The sequence below is a fragment of the Eriocheir sinensis genome, chromosome 56 (genome assembly GCF_024679095.1).
Source record: "Eriocheir sinensis breed Jianghai 21 chromosome 56, ASM2467909v1, whole genome shotgun sequence".
NCBI lineage: Eukaryota > Metazoa > Arthropoda > Malacostraca > Decapoda > Varunidae > Eriocheir > Eriocheir sinensis.
The window spans coordinates 3,904,883-3,926,455 of record NC_066564.1 but is presented as its reverse complement, the minus strand read 5'-3'; the positions used below and the strand labels follow the sequence as shown (position 1 = coordinate 3,926,455).

General features: G+C 46.0%; 1 long non-coding RNA gene across 1 annotated transcript in view; it reads right to left on the bottom strand.

Moving 5' to 3' along the window:
* Positions 1–1,418: 1,418 nt before the first annotated feature.
* Positions 1,419–21,573, bottom strand: part of LOC126984172 (uncharacterized) — a 59,022-nt gene continuing 38,867 nt past the window's right edge. The window contains exons 2-3 of the long non-coding RNA XR_007736454.1: positions 9,427–9,493; positions 1,419–2,533 (exon numbers count right to left, since the gene is read on the bottom strand). This is a non-coding gene — a long non-coding RNA (uncharacterized LOC126984172). The remainder of the gene's footprint in view (positions 2,534–9,426; positions 9,494–21,573) is intronic.

The window sequence follows — 21,573 nt, the reverse complement described above, 5'->3', positions numbered from 1 at the left end:
TCCAGCTCCTGCTCTCGCTCTTCTGACTCCAATTGCTCCCTCTCCTCCTCCTCCTCCTCTCCTCCTTCTCTCCCTTGTTCTGCTTTCAGTATTCCCGAGTTTAATTCATTGTGGAGTATTTTCTTGCGTTGCCATAGTATTTCTGTTTTCCTGTTGCGTGTATATCATTGTTTTCCTCTTCCTTCTCTTTCTCCTCATCCTTCTTCTCCCCCTTCTTCTTTTCCTTCCATTCTCATATACATGTCACCCTTCTTCTCTTCCACCGCATTATCACTCCTCTTTATTCATCTCCCACATCTGCCGGTTCTCCTCTCTACACACACGCACACGCACACGCACACACACACACACACACACACACACACACACACACACACACACCACAGGCGGAGGATTAGGGCGAGATCCTGACGTGTATTATCGCGACACCTACTTAAGAGGGAGGCTGAGGGCTTCCAGAGAGAGGGAGAAGATGACGGTTTCAGGAGTGGATGAGGAGGAGGAGGAGGAGGAGGAGGAGGAGGAGACGTCAAAGGGGGAACTGTGGAAGTGGGTGGAGCGGTTGAAGAGGAGAGAAGGAAGGAAGAGAAAGTGGAAGGAGATAAATAGAAAGAAAGAGAGAAAGGGAAGTGGGAAATGGGAGATGAAGAGGATGATGGAAGTGGAAGACGCAAAGAGAACTGAGAAGAAGGAGGAGGAGGAGGAGAGGAGGAAGGAAGTGGGTGAAGGGAATGGAGAGTGGAGGAACTAGAGTGGAAATGGGGGCAGAGAAAGGAGGAGGAGGAGAAGGAGGAAGGAGAAGGAGGTGGTTGGACTGGTTATAGGGAAGCGAGGAGGAGGAGGAGAAAGCGAACGAGAAGGACGATGGAGAGAGAGACAGAAGAGGAGAGAAGAGGAGGGAAGAGGGGGTGGACGTAGGAGGAAAGGAGTGCAGGGGGATGCTGGGGAGGGAAGGGGTTTGGGGGGGGGGCTGGTGAAGGCTCCCTCAAGCCCTTCAAGAGCCTGCCGCGTGATCACAGCCGCGAGGAAGGGCCCGATGGATTTCTGGAGGCGTGAGGGTGAACGCGGGCGCTGTATAACGAGGCGCTGGTGGTGGTGGTGGTGATGGTGGTGGTGGTTGAATGAGAGTGAGATAGAAGTGACGAGAGAAGAGAAGAGAAATGAGAGTAGTTGAAAAAGGTGTTAAATTTAGTTTCAGGGTAGTAGTAGCAGTAGTAGTAGTAGTAGTAGTAGTAGTAGTAGAAGTAGTGGCAAGAGAAGTAGTAGTGAGTATAAAAAGTAACAGTAATTACAAGCAAGCAAAAATAAATTAAGTTCCTCCACGGCAATTTTCTATGAAACTTCGGGGTAAAATATTTTCAATTTCTCCTCGTGCCCCGCCCCCTCCTCCTCCCCCCCTCCCCCCCCTCCCCCGGCACTAATTCTTTCCCTAACACACACGTTTCGGAAGCGTGAAAAGGGTTGCCAAAATTTGACGCAAAATTATATAGCCTTCGCCGCCGTCATTTTTAGACATTACTTAATAGCCTCAATCAACTTTTTCGGGGTTATCATCAGCTTAAAATTATGTCATTTTGCTCAAGTTTAAAACGAACATTAAGTAGGCTTTCATCTTTTTTTTTCTTTTAAGCTCATCATAATCCTGTAAAAAATATTGCTGGCCTTTTTTTTTACCTAACCTTTGTAGCTCGAGAAAAGGCAATTTGTCATAATTTTGGAAGTGAAGAGTGAAAGCCTTTTACATTGTACTTTTTTTTTCTCTGTCAGACCTGACGAAGAGGGTGAGGACGAGGATGGCGGCTCTCCGGGGAAGGAAGAGGCTGGGCTGCAGGGCTGGGCGGGGCGGGTCTGGAGTGGGCTGAGGTGGGGCTGGATTACGCTGGACTGGGGCTGGGCTTGGTAGGGTAGGGCTGGGCAGGGGGTTAGGAGGATCGGCAGCAAGGGATTGGGATTGGGTGGGACTCAGGGTCTAATCTCTCGTGGTTCCTTCTTTCTTTCTCTCTCTCCTCTTTTTCGTGTGTTCCTCTTTTTCTGCCGCTGTCCTTTTGGGTTCAGTCCCCGGAGACCTCTTTTTGGTTCTCTTGGAAGAAGTTTTGCTTATTCTTTTGGTGGGTTGAGGAGCGAGGGCATTTTTCTTTCTCTTTTTCTTCTTCGTTGTCTCGTTCTTCGTTTTCTCTTCAACCGAACTTTTCCCTCCGTCTCTTTTCTCTCGTCCGAATGAACTCGGCTTGACTTGCATGGAGTCTTCTGGCTTGATTTGCATTTTCCTTAACTTTTTGGCCCGAATCTTATTGTATTTTTTGCTTCTGATCCATTATTTGCTTATTTATTCATTTATTCATCAGTCCTCGTCATCATTCCAGGAAGGTGAGTGGGTGAGAGTCCTCCTGAAGTGTTCCCGCGGCTTCCCTTCAGAGGCGCGGCTGGGAGGTGAGTGCAGTCAGGCGTGGAGGAGCGGGGCGGGGCGAGTGGGCGTGGAGTGGCGGGGCGGGGCGAGGCGGGGCGGGGCAGGGGCGGGGCGGGGCGTCTCCATCTGTCGAGAAAGAGACAAAGCGTGTTATTAGACGCGTCAGGGAAGGAAGATTAATCCAATTGCATGTAAATTCCTTCACTTGTTTTTTAGATATTACAATAAGTCCATTAGCTCCTCTATCCCTCTTCCCTCGCCCTTGTAATGTTTTAGTTTACTACTACAACTACTACTACTACTACTACTGCCACCACTACCACTACTACGTTTTCCACCACCACTACCATACTACTACTACTACTACTACGCCGTCAACCAGTTTCATGTCCTCTCGCTAACCCTTCGTTAAACTCCCTCCGCCAGCCAAGCAGCCTCTTTAACCGAATTTATCGCTTATCCGCATCTCCGTGAACCAGTTGTTGCAGCGAGATATCCAGAGTTATCCGGACGTTAATTCTTGCCTTGCTCATTAACCGGATTACCGTCCAGAAGCCCCTCCTCCTCCTCCTCCTTCTCCTCCTATTCCTCCTATCTCCTGTCTCCTCTTTCTTAGTTCTCGGCTTTCATCTCCCGCGCCTCTGTTCCCAGCATCTTAACTCTCTCGCTTTTCATCCGCTTTCTCTTCTTAGTATTTTGATCTTCCTCTTTTTACCGTCCTTTCTATCTATCTATCTATTTATCTATCTATCTATCGACATCATTCTCTGGCTTTGTCCCTCGCTCATTCAAGAAGATAGACGGGGCATCCTCCCTCTCGTCCCTCCTCATCACCTGTCTAAACCACCTGTACGAAGGGTCATTAAGATCAGGAACCTCCCCACCACCACCCCTCCACACAACTCCCCCATTTCAAGCTCCTCCCCACGCCCCTCCCCATCACAGCATCCACCTCCGACACCCCCACATCACATCATCGCCCCCAACGCATCCCCACCCTCAATCACCCCCACCTCCCCCACTGCTATGCTTGCCCTAACGCAATGTAGCCCCGCCCACCTAAACCCAATTCCCGCCCCACTTCGCTTGGCTCCACCCACCGGTCCTCCTTGCTCGCCAATCCACCCCGCCCCACTCTGCATGCCTCCACCCACCTCCCCGCCCATGCCCGTCGCCCCGCCCACGCCCGCCCGTCACTACAGCAGCTATCAGAAATCAATAGTCGAAACCATCTGGTCTTTGTGTGCCATCTGCCTCCCGATCCAGGTGCTCCATATAAACCAGCTGGCCCCTGTACCGTGCCTGCCATGTGAAGCCAGCTGGCCCATCAAAGCCACCTGGGTCCTATCAAGCCAGCTGCTTCTAATAGATGTCGCTCTTTCTCTCCTCTCTCTCCCTCTCTCTCGGTTTCTCTTTCTCTCTCTCTCCCTCTTTCTCTCGTCCGGGGAAAAATAAGAAAAGTCTGCAAGAATGTTTTTACTGGACCCATAAAACAACTAGACACGAGGCGCTCTTTGTCACCCTTAACTGTTTGGCACTCCAGTCGAGACCCAGTGACCTCCCCCCTTCGACACCCGCCCCTTCACACACTAATCCCCCCTCCACTAACCTCTTACCACCAACCAATAACAAAACTAAGCAACCACTACCTCTACCGCCCACCCCACCACCACTACCACTACTCTTCCCCCACCACTAACCCCTTACCACCAACCACTGACCCCTCCCTCACCTCACTACCACTACCCACCTCCTTTACCCCCCTTCCACTAACCTATTACCACCAACCAGTGACAAAACTAAGCAACCACTACCTCTACCGGCCTCCCCCCACCACTAACCCCTTACCACCAACCACTGACCTCTCCCTCACCTCACTACCACTACCACTAACCCCCACTAACCTTACCACTAACCCCTTACCATTAACCACTCACCACCCATTCTCCCACTACCTCTTCTCACCACTTACCACTGTGAGACCCACGTAAAGCAAAGAGCGGTGGGCCTCAAATACCACCAAGACAAACACCGAGGTAACTCACTCACCACCACCACCACCACCACCACCTCCACCACCACCTCCACCACCACCTCCACCACCATCATCACCACCACAATCACCTTTCCAATGACCTCTGAACAACTTGTCACCTCGGGGAAAAAGCATCACCACCACCACCACCACCACCACCACCACCACCTCCTAAATTACCTGACACGAAGAGAAAACAAGCACTTACCGCCCCTCCCCTCCTCCTCCTCCTCCTCCTCCTCCTCCTCCTCCTCCTCCTCCTCCTCCTCTTCCTCCTCCTCCTCCCAACCCCACGTCCTCTTCCAGGTTTTTCTTCCTTTCCTTTTCCCTCCCTAACTTTCTACCTCCTCACCTCCATTTTTGTCTCCCTTCTCTCCACATTCTCTCCCAAATCTCTCCCTTACCTCCCTCCATTTTCTCCTCTCCCTCAAACATTTTCCTCCTTCCATTTTCCTTCTCTTTCCTCTTCCATCTTCTGTCCCTACTTAAGTTCTCCCATACCGTTCTTTTTTTAACATTTTTCCTTTTCCTTTTTTTTCCGAGCCCTTTTCTGTTTTCCTTTCCTTTTCACGATCAGCATAAATTTTGGCTCTTTTTTCCCTTTTTTCCCCTTTTCCTTCTTCCCCTATTTCCCCTCTTTCCCCATTCTTTCCCCCTTTCCACTTCCTGTTACGTTCACAACCAAAACAATCATCCATTTCGACCTCTCTCTCTCTCTCTCTCTCTAATTTCCCTCCCCTCCCTCCTCTCTCTCCTTTCCCTCCCCTCCCTCCTTCTTTTGTCTCTCCTTTCCCTCCACTCCCTCCTCCTTCTCTCTCTCTCCTTTCCCCCCCTTCCCTCCTTCTTCTCTCCCCTTCTCCTCGTCCCCTTCTTCCTTCTCTCTCCTCCATCCTTTCCCTTCCCTTTTCCCTCCTTCTTGTGTCTCTCCTTTCCCTCCCCTCCCTCCTTCTTCTCTCTCTCCTTTCCCCCCCTTCCCTCCTTCTTCTCTCCCCTTTCCCTCGTCCCCTTCTTCCTTCTCTCTCCTCCATCCTTTCCCTTCCCTTTTCCCTCCTTCTCGTCCCCTTCTCCCCTAACTATCCTCCATCCTCCATTCCTTCCTCTCTTCCATGTCCCTTCCTCTGATTCCCAACCCATCCAGTCCCTTCCTCTTCCTCCTCCTTCTCGTCCCTTGGTCCCGTTCTTTCCTCTCTCTCTCCTTCATCCTCCTTTCCTTCCCCTCTTCCATGTCCCTGTTTCCGATTCCCAACCCCTCCAGTCTCTTCCTCTTCCTCCTCCTTCATTCCCCTTCCCCCCTACCCGTTCCCTTGGCCCCCCTCGCCCCCCCCCTTCCCCCCCAGTCAGCGGAAGCACCTAGACGGATCCTTTATACACACTGGCAGTAAATCTCGCTGTGGCTATAAAGCACCTTTGTCTCTCATATGGAGGAGGCAATTATCAAGTGTAATTTAGTGAAGGAGAGGTAATTAAGGGCGAGATTAATTACCTGGAAGGGCGAGAGGGAGAGGGAGAGAGAGGATGCTGATGGGAGTGAGAGTTGTAGGAGAGAGAGGAGAGAGAGGAATGGAGGAAAGGGTTGAGTAAAGGAGATATTAGGAGGGAGGTAATTTTCTGTGCGTATGCAAAATGGAGATTCTCATAATGCTTTGAAATTAGAACTGCTAAATGAGAGAGAGAGAGAGAGAGAGAGAGAGAAGAGAGAAGAGAGAAGGAGAGAGAGAGAAAGGAAAGACAATTTCATACAATCTTCAAGTCAGGTATTACACACACACACACACACACACACACACACACACACACACACACACACATATACGAGACTGCTTTCATGCTACGTTTTATCAATTATACCCTTACCATACTACTACTACTACTACTACTACTGCTACCATCACGAGCAGGGCGTCAGGGGCATCATAGGGCGGCAGAGTGATCGGACGAGCGAATTGAAATTGACTTCCAGATTGACCGACAGTAAATGGGGAAAGGGACGCGAGGGGAAACGTCGGTAATTTGACTGCTGAGGGATGAACGGACGCGCAATTTTTCAGGCTGACAGAGGGAAAGACAGGCAGGCAGACAGGCAGACAGACAGGCAGGCAGGTGCATCATTTATTGGGTGAAAGACAGCTGGGGTAATTTCGATATTCTCTTTCTTTTTTCTTTTTTCGGGGTTGTTGTTTTTCTGATGGAGTTTAAGGAAGAGGAGTAAGGAAGTTTGGGGTTTGAAAAAGCATGGATTCGTCATTTATTGGGGGAAAGACAGGAGGGTTAATTTCGATATTCTCTTTATTTTTCGTCCTCCGTGTTATTTTTTTTCTGATGGAGTTAAAGAAAAGGAGTAAGGAAGTTTGGGGTTTGAAGAAGCATGGATTCGTCATTTATTGGGGGAAAGACAGGTGGGGTAATTTCGATATTCTCTTTATTTTCTCTTTTCTCGGGGTTGTTGTTTTTCTGATGGAGTTTAAGGAAGAGGAGTAAGGAAGGTTTGGGGTTTGAAGAAGCATGGATTCGTCATTTATTGGGGGAAAGACAGGTGGGGTAATTTCGATATTCTCTTTATTTTTCGTCCTCCGTGTTATTTTTTTTCTGATGGAGTTAAAGAAAAGGAGTAAGGAAGTTTGGGGTTTGAAGAAGCATGGATTCGTCATTTATTGGGGGAAAGACAGGTGGGGTAATTTCGATATTCTCTTTATTTTTCGGCTATCAGGGTTGTTGTTTTTCTGATGGAGTTAAAGAAAAGGAGTAAGGAAGGTTTGGGGTTTGAAGAAGCGTGGATTCGTCATTTATTGGGGGAAAGACAGGTGGATAATCTCGATATTCTCTTTATTTTCTCCTCCCTCGGGTTTTCCTTTTCCGGTCACTCGAGTAAAGGAGAGGAATAAGAAAGTTGGGGGTCTGAAAATGCATGGATTCGTCATGACATGCCCATTTTCTCTGAGTTGGGGGACAAGTGCAGTTAAGGGGACACGTAACTAAAACTACGCCTCGGGTCAGACGAGCGAGAATCGATGAAAGAAAACGGAAAGAAGAACCGTAGATGGAGGAATAGGAAGAAACAGAACCAGGGTAGAGGGATGACTTAGATTGGTTCTGCTAGACGCTTCCGCCCTCCATATCAACTATTTCAAAGGCCAAAAAGAGATATCAGTGGGGTCATGATGAGTGTTTCCTTAGGCGCATGGTACAGAAGAAAGGCCACACTACCACCAGGGTCCAAAAACTACCCACGGAAAGACACACAACTTCTGCGAAAGCCTTGTCAAATATGTGTTGGTGGTAGATGAGATGTTTAATGATAAGGCCCTATGTTAACAGACGCCATCAAGACCCGGAAAAGAATGAAGGAGGAATTGATAAAAACAGTCTGAAAGGATGTAAGAGATTGAGTGAGTAGGGGAAAGAGATGGAGAATTAGGAGTAAGTCAAAACAGTACAGAGAGAAAGATATATAAACCGAAGGACGAAGAGAAGTAAAAGGTTGATTAAAAGATGTTAAAGAAAAGAGAATGGGATGGAAAGAACATGGAAACAGAAGGGTGAGGGGTTAAAGAGTAAACAGAGGGAACAAGATAAAAGAGAAGGCAAGTAGCAGACAAATGGAAGACAGTAGATGACAAAGAGGAGAAAGGGTTGAAAAAGCGAATGAAAAGAGGAGAAAGGGAAACGAAGAGGGGAGTGTATTTAACAGGACAAAGGGAAGAGGGTACTGAAGAGGAAGTAAAGAGAAAGGGAATGGAAGATAGAAGTGACTTTGTGCATATGAGAAAAGATGAAGGTGAAGATTCAGAGAGAGAAAATGATGTTGAAGGATTGACAAAGAAGTGAATAGGTGGCGCAGAGGAAGTAGAGAACTCGGATACGTTCACGAAAGAATGGAAACGAGGAGAGGAAGGAAGGAAAGATGGGAAGAAGAGAAATGGAAAATGAAAACGGAGAAAGGAAAGAAGGAAACAGAAGATGAAGAAACGAACGGGGAAAGAGAAAGATAATAAAGGGTAACCGGAAAAAAACGAGGAAGAAGGAGAGACTTGACAGGAAAGGAAAATAATGGTAAAAATAAAAAGTAGAAATAGGAGAGATGGTTAGAAGTAAAAGATAAAGGAAACCGAAGAGGAGATAGAAGGAAAAAGATGAAAGTACCAGGAGACGGAAAGAGGGAAAGAGAGGAAAGAAGGGAGAGAGAATATACAGAAGAAATAAAAAGAGGAAAGAGGGGAAAATAAAGAAAGGAAGGGAAGAGAAGAGGAAGGGAAGGGAAGGGAAGGGAAGGGGAGCCAGGCGGTACATTGATCCGAGCTCGCCATCTTGTCTAACCCGGGGGGGAGGGGGCGAAGGGGGGAAGGGGGGGAGAGGGAGGAAGGGGACGTGTGAATTTGGGGAAGAGAGTTTAGGGGGAGGGGAAAGAGGGGAAAAGTGAGAGGGGAGAGAGAGGGAGAAAACTGATTGGGAGAGGGGAGCATTAGGGAGGAAAAGGGGAGAGAAACTACATTAGAGAGAGAGAGAGAGAGAGAGATTAATGAGCGTGGAGGAAGAAAGCAAGAAAAAAATATGAAAATAATGAGAAAAAAATAATTCCCAGACATTATTTCAGATCGTGAATTCTTGTTGGCGGATTTAAGCTTCTCTCTCTCTCTCTCTCTCTCTCAATCTTAATCAACCTTTCCATCAATCACCGTCAAAAAGTCTATCTATTTATCGTTCCACTTGTCTTCATCTTTATTTCCGTCTGTCAATTTATCTATCTATCTATCTCTATGTCTGTCAATACTTCAATGTCTGTATATTTGTCTTTGTATCTATCTCTATGTATCTATCCATCTATCCATCTTGCTTTCTTTCTATTTATCTATATCTACTATCTATCCATCAATATCTATCTATCTACCTTTTAATATACATCTGCATTACTGACACACACACACACATACACACACACACACACACACACACACACACACACACACACACACACACACCAACTCACCATGCCAGGAGGGGGGCGAGGGGCGACTGGGGTGGCAAGGGGGGGCGGCTGGGGGCATCGTCAGCGTCTGGGGGAGAGAGAGAGAGAGAAGACAGTCAATATATATGTAAATACGGGAGAAGGAAGACTGTGTGTGTGTGTGTGTGTGTGTACTCGTGACTGTGTGTGTGTGTGTGTGTGTGTGTGTGTGTGTGTGTGTGTTTATATATACAGTAAAATAAGGTCTCTCGTATGCATATTCAATGAAGCCACTAATTTTTTTCCACTGGACATTGATGAGTGTTATGGTGGAGGAGGAGGTGGAGGTGGTGGTGGTGGTGGTGGTGGTGGAGGGGGTTGTTGTGGTGTATTTGCTCTGGAGTGGGTCATGGTGTTGGTGGTGGTTGTGGTGGTGGTGGTGGTGGTAAGGGTTATGATTGTAAGCAAGGTGGTGGTGCTGGTGGTGTTGGTGTGGAAAGTGTGGTGTTAGTGGTGGTTGTGGAGGTGGTGGTGGTGGAGAGTTATGTTTGTGGTGCTTACTGTAGAGGTGGTGAGAACTGTTGTGGTTGTGGTTGTTATGACTTTTGGTGGTGGTGGTGGTGGTGGAGGTGGTGGTGGTGGTTATTCTGAATTTTGGTTATTGTGGTGGTTGAGTGTGGTGGTGGTGCTGCTTATGATAGAGGTGGTGAGCGCTGTTATTGTGGTGGTTGTTATGACTTTTGATGGTGGTAATGGTGGTGATGGAGAGTGTGGTGTGTTGAGAGCTGTAGTGGCGGTGATTATTATGACTTTTGGTGGTGGTGGTGGTGGTGGGCGGGATAATGGCGGGGGCGGCGTTAGCAAGGTAATTACTCTCCTGTCACAATATTTTCTGTCTCAGGTGCCAGATGAAGCTGCGTTAATTACTCATGATCATTATGGAGAAAATTAATTAATGATAGATATTTCCAAAGCCTCTCCCTTTCTCCCTCCCTCTCACTCTCCCCCTCTCTCCCTTCTTTTCTTCTCTTCCTTCCTCCCTCTCATGCTTTGCTTCTCTCCCTTCTTCTCTCCTTCTCTTCCTTCCTTCCTTTCTCCTTACATTACTTCCGTTCACTCTTTCCTTCTCTCCTTCCATCTCCCTTCCTCTCCCTACCTCCTCTTCTCCTTCCCTCTCCCTTCCATTCTCCTTCCCTCCACTCATTTCCTTTCACTCCCTCTCTCTCTCTCTCTCCTTCACTCTCCTTCTCCCTCCCTCCTTCTCTCCTTCCCTCTCCCTTCCTTTCTCCTTCCCTCCGCTCATTTCCTCCCATCAATTAGGAGGTATTACAAGCCCCTTTCAATTAAGCCATAGTTGTTTAATTATGTCAACTTATGCGATTTTAATTACCAGATTGTGAATTTCGACTATTGGTTCCTCTCTCTCTCTCTCTCTCTCTCTCTCTCTCTCTCTCTCTCTCTCTCTCTCTCTCTCTCTCTTCATTATTCAGGCTATTTATGCAGTTCTTCTCCTCCCCGTCTCATTTCTTGCCATTATTCCCTTCTTCTATATTCATTCTTCCTCTCTCTTCTTCCTCCCTTCCCTTCCCTTCCTTCCTGAGTACACTTCTTCCCCTCTCCTTTCCCTCGTTATTTATGCTTAATAGGCTCTTGCTCCTCTCTCTGTTCCTCCCTTTTTTACTTCCCCTTTACTTTTTTTTATTGTATTTTTTGTTATTTTGTTGCGCTACCTTTTTTTTCCTTTTTTTTGTCTATTATTTTTTCTGTTGTGTTCTATTTTGTTTTGTTTCCTTGCTCTGTTTGTTTTTTGTTCTTGTTTTTTTGCTGTTTTATTTTATTTTTCTTTCAGTGTCTTTCCTTTTTCTCTGTTGTATTATTTTTCTTCTTTTTTAGTCTATTTTGATTCGTTTTGTTTTGCTCTGTTTTTTTCGTTTTTTTGCTCCTTTATTTGTTTCAGTGTTCATTTTTATCATCATCTATTTATTTATCTGGTTGTTTATTGCTTTTATTTTCTTCTTCTTCGTTATACTCGTTCCATTATCATCCTTTCCCTCTTCTTCTTCTTCTTTTTCTTCTTCTCCCCTCTCCCCTCTCCCCCCACCACCACCACCACTCAGTTTCCCATTATTCTCTCCTTAACAAATTTTTCCTCCCCGCTGTCATCATTCCTCCTTGCCTCCCCTCCACTTCCTCCTCCTCTTCCCTCACAGATTCCCTCCTCATCTCCTTTTTTCTCCCTCCGTCATTCCATCAGTGGTGATTAGATACGCTTGTGTGTGTGTGTGTGTGTGTGTGTGTGTGTGTGTGTGTGTGTGTGTGTGTGTGTGTATTCATGTGTCTGTCTCTCTGTTTGTCGGTGTATAAATGTATGCAGTCCGTTTTGTATATCGTTAGTATTGCTTGTTCGGGTGTAAATTTTGCCCGGCTTTGTATGTTAATATTTTGTGTGTGTGTGTGTGTGTGCGTACAATTTCGCCGTATTTGTTATTTCCATGAAGGATACACATGTTGACGGTATCTATATTTCCATGAATGCTAAGCTGATGAAGTTGTAGTGAATCTCTTTTATTCGAGCACTATCGTTTTTATACATTTTTTTAATTCCATATGCGTTTTCATGCCTCAAAAAATTAAAATACATCAGTTTCCCCCCCTCGGTCAGCGGCCCTCTGGCGGTGGCTTCGGCAACCAACCACGCGCGTGTTTACAATCATATATATCTTCGGGCGAGGTATATTTCGAAGGCTGGAACACACTTTTTATTTATCCATATCATATTTTTCATTGTTAGTGGCTGGGATATATATATATTTGCATCAGAGAGAGAGAGAGAGAGAGAGAGAGAGAGGGAGATGGGGTGAGGGAGGTCGTGGGGGGGAGGTGAAGCCCTTGTCAGAGGTACAAATTGGGCTGTCATCTCCATAACTACCTTCGCGTCACCTCCCGTCCAATGCCAGACTCTGCGCTCACACCCAACACGCCCCCCTCACCCCACACCCACACCCACACCCATCCCACCCTGTCTCCTCTTAACCCCCTTGCTACCTCTCTCCCTTCCTCCCCCAACCCACCTCCAACCCACCCACACCCAACCTTCGCCCTCACGCCCACCCCGTCTCCTCTTGTCCCCAGTCACACCCCCTCTCTCTCCTTTCCTTCCTTCCATATCCCTCCTTTCCCCTCTACTCCCCTCTCTCCATCTCGGCGTCCCCCTCTACTCCATATCTTACGTAACGCCTTATTTTCTGGTTTCTTCACCTTATTCACATTTGCTCAATTTTACTTTTTTTCTCTATTTTTATCCATATCCAGAAATTCCTCTCAGACGTATTCGATATTCGTTTGGCTGTGTTTCCTTTTGTACTTAACGAGTTTTCTACGTGTCCTGTATACCTGTCGCTTAGTTTTATAGTTCCAGTCGTTTTATCCGTTTTATCTCTGTCTTTCGCTTCCTGTTATTCATTTTACGGTTCCTTTCATTTAATCCGTTTGCTCTGTCTCTCTTTTTCTCTTCCTTTTATTTATTTTATTGTTCCCTTCCATTATCCTGTTTTTTTTTTCTATCTCTCTTTATTTCTTTGATCCACCTCGTTAACTAGTTTCTTTGTTTCTGCTCTTCTGTTCACCTAACTCACATCCAACACTGTTTCCTTGCATCCATTTCCAGGCATCCACTTGCTCATACATATATTTTTCTGTCATCCATCTTCGTTTCCTTTTTTCTTTGGTCATTTCATCCACACACACCACAACTCTTCTTTGCATCCACTTCCATCCACTCCCTTTTTTTCATCAGCTCATCCACAACCACATTTTTTCATCCACATCCACCATTTGCTTCCTCTTCATCTCATCCATGTCTTCAGTTATCCTTCCATGTCATCCATCACACGTAACGCCTCACCCTCACATCTATTCATATACCCATGTCACCCTTACTCACCCTCTTCTATATCCTACGTCTATCCTTTCATCCCTCACCTCCCTATCCTCCTTTCCTCATCCCCCCTCATTAATCTACTAAGCCTCTGCCATTCCTATTCCGACCTTCGTAACAACCTTCGTCTGCCTTCCTTTCTTTCTTCTCCTTTTCCTTCCTTTCCCTCTTCGTCTTCATTTCCCCTTTCCCTTATCCCCTCTCCTATTCCTACCTTCGTAACAACCTCGGTTTTTCTTCCTTCCTTCCTTCCTTCCTTCCTTCCTTCCATCCCCTTTCTCTTTCCTTTCTTTCCCTCTCCGTCTTTAATTCCCTCTTCGTGTCTCCTTCCCCTTATCATCTCTCCTATTCCCCTATCCCTACCTTCGTAACAACCTCCCTCCTTCCATCCTTTCGTCTTTCCTTCCTTTCCATCTCCATCTTCAATTCCCCTTCGTGCCTCCCTTCCTCCATCTCCCTCCCTCCTCCTCCTTCCCCCCTCACTCCACTAATTAAGACCAGGTGTGGCCGCCGACACCTGAAAAGGCCTCTCAGGTGACCTTTGAGTTTTTCCTTCCCCTTTGAAGACGACGGTTTTACACTTATTTACTTTTCCAAATCCGAGCGAGGAAAAATATATAAAAGTCAGTGGATGTTTTTAGTCCGGAAAATGATTAGGGGCCGGCCGGGGGTTCAATGTGTGTGTGTGTGTGTGTGTGTGTGTGTGTGTGTGTGTGTGTGTCCGTGTGCGTGTTGCTATTTCCCTGAAGAATTTTGACTCGACCACCAACCAAACTTCGTCGCCTCAAGTCTGGCAGCATCAAAGGTTTGTCGGCGCGGCGCTGAACTAAATGTTGAGTTTGCGTAATAATGTTAAGTATTTGTGGAGCGAGACGCCGAGGAAAAGAAATCTCCACCGCGTCAACCACTGAGCCTGAGAGAGCTTTACCAGAAAATAATAATAGTCGTGAATAATTTTAGCGTATTAATGTGAAGTATTTGTAGAAGCAGAGGCTGAGCAGAAGCTTCACCACGCAAATCATCGACTTCCCTTCCTCTTCCTTCCTCTGAGCCTGAAAGCTTTACCACAAAATAATAATAATAATAATAATAATAATAATAATAATAATAATAATAATAATAATAATAATAATAATAATAATAATAATGATAGTAATAAGCAATAATAAGTTAGTTTTAGCGATGGTGGATAGGGAGGGAAATCAACGCTAAAAATCTTTAAACTCTACGGACAAGAAGCGATGGATTTCAGAAGTTAAAATCAAAACAAAATAAATAAAGAAAATAAACGGAGGTTCTTCGCATCCTAGTGGAGAAAGAATCCGCTTGTTTTGGGAAATTCTTGTCTTTGGTTCGTGTTTCTCATTTTCTTTATTTCTTTATTTACGATCTTTATTTTGCCATATATCGACAAACGCGGATTTCTATGTACGTCGCAATGCTTGGACAGAGGATGAGTTTATTTTTTGTTGGTTTGTTTTTACTTAGGACTTTTAACTACACGACTAAATTTCCTTAATCCTGCTGCTGCTGTTGATAATGATGATAATAATGATAGCGCTAATAGTAGTAGTAATAATGATGATACTGTTAATGATCATGATAATAGTAATAAAAACAGTCTATTAATGATAACAATAACAACAACGATAAAAGAAACAGCAGTAACAGTAGTAGTAGTAGTAGTAGTAGTAGTAGTAGTAGTAATGGTAGTAATAACTCACCACACATAAACCAAACCATAAAAGGGGAAACTAATTAAAACCATGATAACAACAACACCAGGGGAAAAAAATAAAAATAAAAACACTATCTACGTGGCGCCTGAACTCCCCTTTCCCGCCCCCTCGCCACACCTGCCCCCACACCTGTCGCTGCTAATTAATGAGTCGGTAATTACGTTTTTGATCACTTTGAGCGCGAATGAATGGCGTCGATAAATAAAGGCGGTTGTGATTAGCCCCTCGTGATGGACTATTATTTTACACAAGCATTATTTGGCTCCTTTTAATCACGCCAGGCGGATGCACTTACGGGTCTGGTAGTCGGCTTATGTTTGTTTTGTTTGGGTTAATGCAATGATGGCTCTCGATCTCTTTCTCTCTCTGTGTCTCTTTCAGTCTCTCTCTCTCTCTCTCTCTCTCTCTCTCTCTCTCTCTCTCTCTCTCTCTCTCTCTCTCTCTCTGTATCTGTCTATCTATCTATCTTTCTTTTTCTTCTTTTCTCCTTTCCAAACTTCCCTTCTTTCCCCTGTTTCTTTCTCATTTTACCTTCTCCCTTTCTTTTTTGCTTCTCTCTTTTTATTTATAATCTCTCTCTCTCTCTCTCTCTCTCTCTCTCTCTCTCTCTCTCTCTCTCTCTCTCTCTCTCTCTCTCTCTCTCTCTCTCTCTCTCTCTCTCTCTCTCTCTCTCTCTCTCTCCCTCTCCTTTCTCTTTCCCTCTCCCCTCCCCCCCCTCTCGTTGCCATTAGGGTTGACGGAAAGCAGGTGTTATTAGGTCATTATGCGAGGGCCGCCGGGCCTCATAATACTCCTCAAATGTAATTAGACAGGTGTACGCAGGTGTTATGAGCCGCCTCCACCCCGGGGCGCCGCGGAGGACCGGGGGCGCCGCTTCTCCTGGGATTTCTCCTCCCCTGTGACTTCATGGGGTGTTGGGGAGTGGGGGGAAGAGGGGTAGAAGGGGGTGTAAGGAGAGAGAGAGAGGGGGGTAGGGAGAGGGAGGACAAAGATTGAGAGAAAAGGGAAGGGAGAGTTAGTGGTGCAAGGGGGAGAAAATGGGCGTGTGAAGAAAATTGATGACTGTTAGAAATGGGGAGAGAGAGAGAGAGAGAGAGAGAGAGAGAGAGAGAGGGAGAGGGAGAGAGAGACAGAGAGATATACAGACACACAAAAAGACACAGAAACAAAAACAACAGAGAGAAAGAGAGAGAATAAGACGAAAGAGTATAGGAAAAAAGAAAAATAAAGGAAGAGATAAGAAAGAAGAAAGATGACGCAAGAGAAACGAAGGAAGGAAGAAAGGAAGGAGGGAAGGAAGAATCACTATGACAGGCAAACTGATTGATAGATAGATATAGAGAGAGAGAACGAGAGAGAGAGAGAGACTGAGTGAGAAAGATTGAGGGAGAAACGTCAAAATATGTAAGGAGGAGAGAAATTCAAGGTGCCGGAGGACTGATAGATGCTGGCTGAAGAAGGGGACGGCGGATGAGGATGAGGAGGGAGAGGGGGAGAGAGGAGGGGTTAAAGGGGGTCAGGGGGGGGCAGGGGGGGTCTGGCTGTCATGTGTATCCCTATAGGTTCTCCATAAAACTCTCGCTGCCTCCATTAGTGCAGAAATTGACCTGTCACCCCCAAACTTCCCTCACTCCCGTCACAGAAATCCTCCTCTTCCTCCTCCTCTTCTTCCTCTTCCTCCTCTTGTTTCCTTCTCCTCCTCCTCGTCCTTCTTCTGCTGTTGCCTCCTTACTTTTCTCTCTCTCTCTCTCTCTCTCTCTCTCTCTCTCTCTCTCTCTCTCTCTCTCTCTCTCTCTTTATTTATTTATTTCTCTTTCGATATCTTTATGGAATTCACGTCTCGGTTCTTTATTTTTTATATATACGAAGAGAGAGAGAGAGAGAGAGAGAGAGAGAGAGAGAGAGAGAGAGAGTATAGACAAGCTTCGAGAGATAAAAGTATAGACAAGCTTCGATAGATAAAATAAGACCAAAGAAGGTAAAGATAGATAAAGATAGATAAGGAAAGAGAAGAAAAGATGAGAGACGGACGGAAAGGAAACAAGGAGGTAAAAGAAGAGAAAGAAAGAGGGTAGGAAAAAACTCTTGTATAGGGAAAAGGAGAAGAGTAGAATGAGGAGGAAGAGGAAAAAGAGAAGTGAAAAGGTGGATAAGTTCTAAGTGGTAAAAACGGGAAAAGTGGAGGAAAAACGAAGTGGAGGTGGAGGAGGAGGAGGAAAATATTAGGTGAGAGAAGGAGAAAGGACTGGAAGGAGGTGGAGGGACTGAAGGAGAAGAGGAGAGAGAGAGAGAGAAAAGTAAACGAATAGAGAAAAAGGAAGAAAGATGTTAAATAGATTGATAGGAATAGGAAGGAGAATGGGAAGGAAGACGAAGTTGAAGAAATGGGAGAAATAAGAGAATGGGATAGACATGAAAGAGAAAGAGTGGAATGGAAGGAGATAGAGATGGAAGGAATAGATAGACAGAGGAAAGTAAGATCATTAAACAAATTGGAGAGAAGTAGATAGAAGGAAGAGGATAGAAAGAGAAAAAACAGAAGAAATAAAATAAAAATGAGAAAAAGGAACTATGAGAAAAGGAGTAGAAAAGGGAATGGGAGAAATAGAAAAGGAAGAAGGGGATGGAAAGAGAAGGAAAGAAAGGATAGCAGAAAGAGGAGAAGAAGAAATTATATAAGAAAGAGAATTAGGGAGGAAGTATAAGGAAGGAGAGAGTAGAAGAAATAGAAGAGAAAAATTAAATGGGAGAGATAGGAAGGGAGGAAGGAAGAATAAAGAGAAAGAAAGAAAGGGAGTTAGATAAGAGACGAAGAAGTATAAGGAAAGAAAATAATGGAGTATGAAGAATGAAAGAGTAGAAGAAATGGAAGAAAGAAGGGAATGGGAGAGATAGGAAGGGAGGAAAGGGGTAGAAAGAGGAAGAAAGATAAGATGATTAAAGAGATATAGAAGAGAATTAGAGCAAAGAAATGACGAAGCAAGAGAAAGTAAAACAATGGAAAAGGGAATGGGAAAGATAGGAAGGGGGGAAGGGGGGAGGGAGGTGACAGGGGGGGGTGTAGGGGTGTGGCGTGCAAGAGGTAATTAGGAAAAGGTGTCTGGGTCGCCCCTGTCACCTCAACACCCTGCACCCCCTTCTCTCCCCTTCCTCACCCCATCACCCCATCACCTCTCCCTCACCTCCCTTTATCCTACTATATCTCCCTTACTCCCTCCATTATCCCCCCTCCTCCCCCTTCCCCTTCCCCCATATCCTTCCTTCCCTTTTATCATCTCCTCCTCCTCCTCCTCCCCTTCTTCCACCTCTTCCTTCTCATCTACATGCACACATAACACACACACACACACACACACACACACACACACACACACACACACACACACACACACACACACACACACACAAGCTCATGTATGTATTTGACGTGTGCGTTTGTAAATAACGTACAAGAATGTGATAATTACACACGAGGATTGAAATAAAGGTAAATATTGTTTTTTTAATTGGTATATTCGAGAGAGAGAGAGAGAGAGAGAGAGAGAGAGAGAAACATTTAGTATAGTAAGTGATTTATCGTTAGTCTCCGGAGGTTATAACACACACACACACACACACACACACACACACACACACAGAGGAGGGCGTGGCCGGTCCTTGTCACTCCGGGCTTATAAATGACAAGTATCCGACGTGACCACTCTCTCTCTCTCTCTCTCTCTCTCTCTCTCTTCGGTTGTGAGGCATAATTAGAGACAAGCCACTCATTGATTGGGGACTCGATCCTGCCTATCAAACCTATTAACCTTTATAACGACCTCTTCACTGTTTATGACGTAACCAAATCACTGGACGTAGTCTATCTTGATTAGCGTTTGATAAAGTCATCATAAATTACTTTACAAATTAAAGCAAATAGGTATTGACGGTCAAGTAAACCAATGGATCGCGAATTGGTTGAGCAACAGACAACAAAGAGTAGTGATCGACGGATTTAACTCAGAGTGGGCGCCTGTCACTAGTGGCGTCCCTCAGGACATCAACGACGTGGATGTTGGACTCAATAACCGCATTAGTAAATTTGCAGACGACACAAAGATTGGCAACTCGGTTCTCACTGACGAAGACAGGATTTGCACAAAATTTCAACAGATGCCCTTTAACGTAGACAAGTGCCAGGTCCTTCAAGTTGGAACGAGGAATAAGAAGTTCGAATACGAAATGCGCGGCGTTAAACTCAAAAGCGTTCAATGCGTCAAAGACTTGGGGTCAAAATCGCGTCAAACCTCAAATTCTCACAGCAATGCATCGATGCAGCAAATAAAGCGAACAGAATGTTGGGCTTCATTAAAAGAAACTTTGTATTCAGAATAAATACAGTTTGGTCTCCCCACCATGCAAAGGATATTGCTAAATTAGAAGGTGTTCAGCGTCAGACAGATCAACATTGTTTATGATCGATGACACTACCGTCAGTGGTCCAGTGTAACACGATTGACTCCTTCAAAACTTCCTTCAACAATATCAACTAGAGTAGAAATGCAACGTTTTGGAGTCTTCTGATTAATGTAAAATCTCTGATTTTCTATGTAAATCTATAAATCTCTCTCTCTCTCTCTCGCTCTCTCTCTCTCTCTCTCTCTCTCTCTCTATCTCTCTCTCTCTCTCTCTCTCTCTCTCTCTCTCTCTCTCTCTCTCTCTCTCTCTCTCGCATATACACACACATATACGCACACTCAGTACTGAATAATAAGCAGTCAGTTGTGTTAAATATTCAGGAGTGTACACCAATCCATTCTTCGATCAGAGGGAGGAGGAGGAGGAGGAGGAGGAGGAGGAGGAGGAGGAGGAGGAGGAGGTGAAAATGCATGCACCGTGATAAAACGAAAGATGAGAATGGATAAGTAAAGTGACGGAGAGAGAGAGAGAGAGACTAATAATCCATTACTCTGCGTGTCACTCATTAGCCCGACCTCTCTCTCTCTCTCTCTCTCCTTCCTTTCCATCAGCACCAACACTCGCTCAATAGTACCTCCCCTTCCCCCTTCCCCCCCCTCCTTATCAATGAGGGAGGGGGAAGGGGAGGAAGGGGGGCACCACGCCTTAGATTTAGGGTAAGGAGGGTGAGGAAGATGAGGAAGCGGAGGAAGGGAAGGGAGAGAAAGAAGGAAGGGAGGATATTGATGGGAAGGGGAATGGAGTGAAGGGGAGGGAGGAAGGGGAATAGATGGAAGGGAAGGGGTAGTGTTATTGGGGTTAAGGGGCCGTTAGGGGAAAGAGGGAATGGGAAAGGAGGGGGAAATGAAAGGGGAGGAATGAAGATGTAAATGGAAGAGGGAGGGAAGGAATGGGGAAATGAGGGAATAGAAAGAAATAGGAAGGGGAAGTGAGGGTGGAGGGAGGAAGGGGTGTAACACGTGATAAATGAGAGGGAAAGGGGTGAAGGGATATTAAGGGGACGAGTGGATTGGAAGGGAAGGAAAAGGACGTGAGTGGAAGGGAGTGAGAGGAGAAAAAGTGCGTAAGGGGAATGCGAGGGGACGGAAGGGAGCGTAAGAGACGGGAAGGGAGAAGGGAGAAGACGAAGGGGGGACAGGAAAGGGGAGTAAAAATAAAAAAAAATAGAGGTGCCTGGGGGATTGAAGTGGACTGAATTGGAAGGGAGAAAGGGGGAAGACGAAGGGGCAACAGGAAGGGAGAAGGGAGGGTAGAGGAAGGAGAGAGAAAAAAAAAAGAAATAAGAAGTGCCTTGGGGAATTGAAGGGGACAGAGTTAAAGGGGATGAAGGGAAAGGGAAGGAAAAGGTAGGGAGGGTAGAGGAGGGAGGGAAGAGTTGATACGGTAAGGAGGAAGAAAGGTAGGGAAGGGAAGGAGGAAAGGAAGGGTTGGAAAGGTAAAGGGGAAAGAGAAGGGGAGTGAGGATGAAGAAGGGAAGCTAAGGGGAGGTAGAAGAGGGAAGGAAGGTTGACAAGGTGAGGGTAAGAGGTAAGGGAGAGGGGCGTTGAAGGGGGGAAGGAGAAGGGGAGTGAGGATGAAGAAGGGAAGCTAAGGGAAGGTAGAAGAGGGAATGAAGGATTGACAAGGTGAGGGAGGGGGGCGTGAGGGGGGCGTAAAGGGGTGAGGGGGGCGAGGGGGTCTGTGTGCCCTGCCTATCACACGGATTCGTCCACGTAATAGCCTTATCGAGTCCCGCCCGGCCCGCCTTTATCCGCCCATGGCTTATCGTGTTTACTTATTACCGTGTTTGCCTCGCTAGTTTTCTTCAGCGATCTTTTTTTCTACTCCCTTCCTCCCTCCTGATTCCTCTATCCTTCCCTCCCTTGGCAATTCTCTCCCCTCGTCTCTCCCTTCTGTCGCTCCCGTTCTTCTTACTCCTTCCTACCCTTCCCCTCCCTCCCTGCTACCCTTCCTCTCCCTTCTTAACACCCTCCTTCCTACCCTCCCTCCGTCCCTCCCTTGACACTTCTCTCCCCTCCCTCCCCTTCCCCTCACTCCTTCCTACACTTTTCCTCC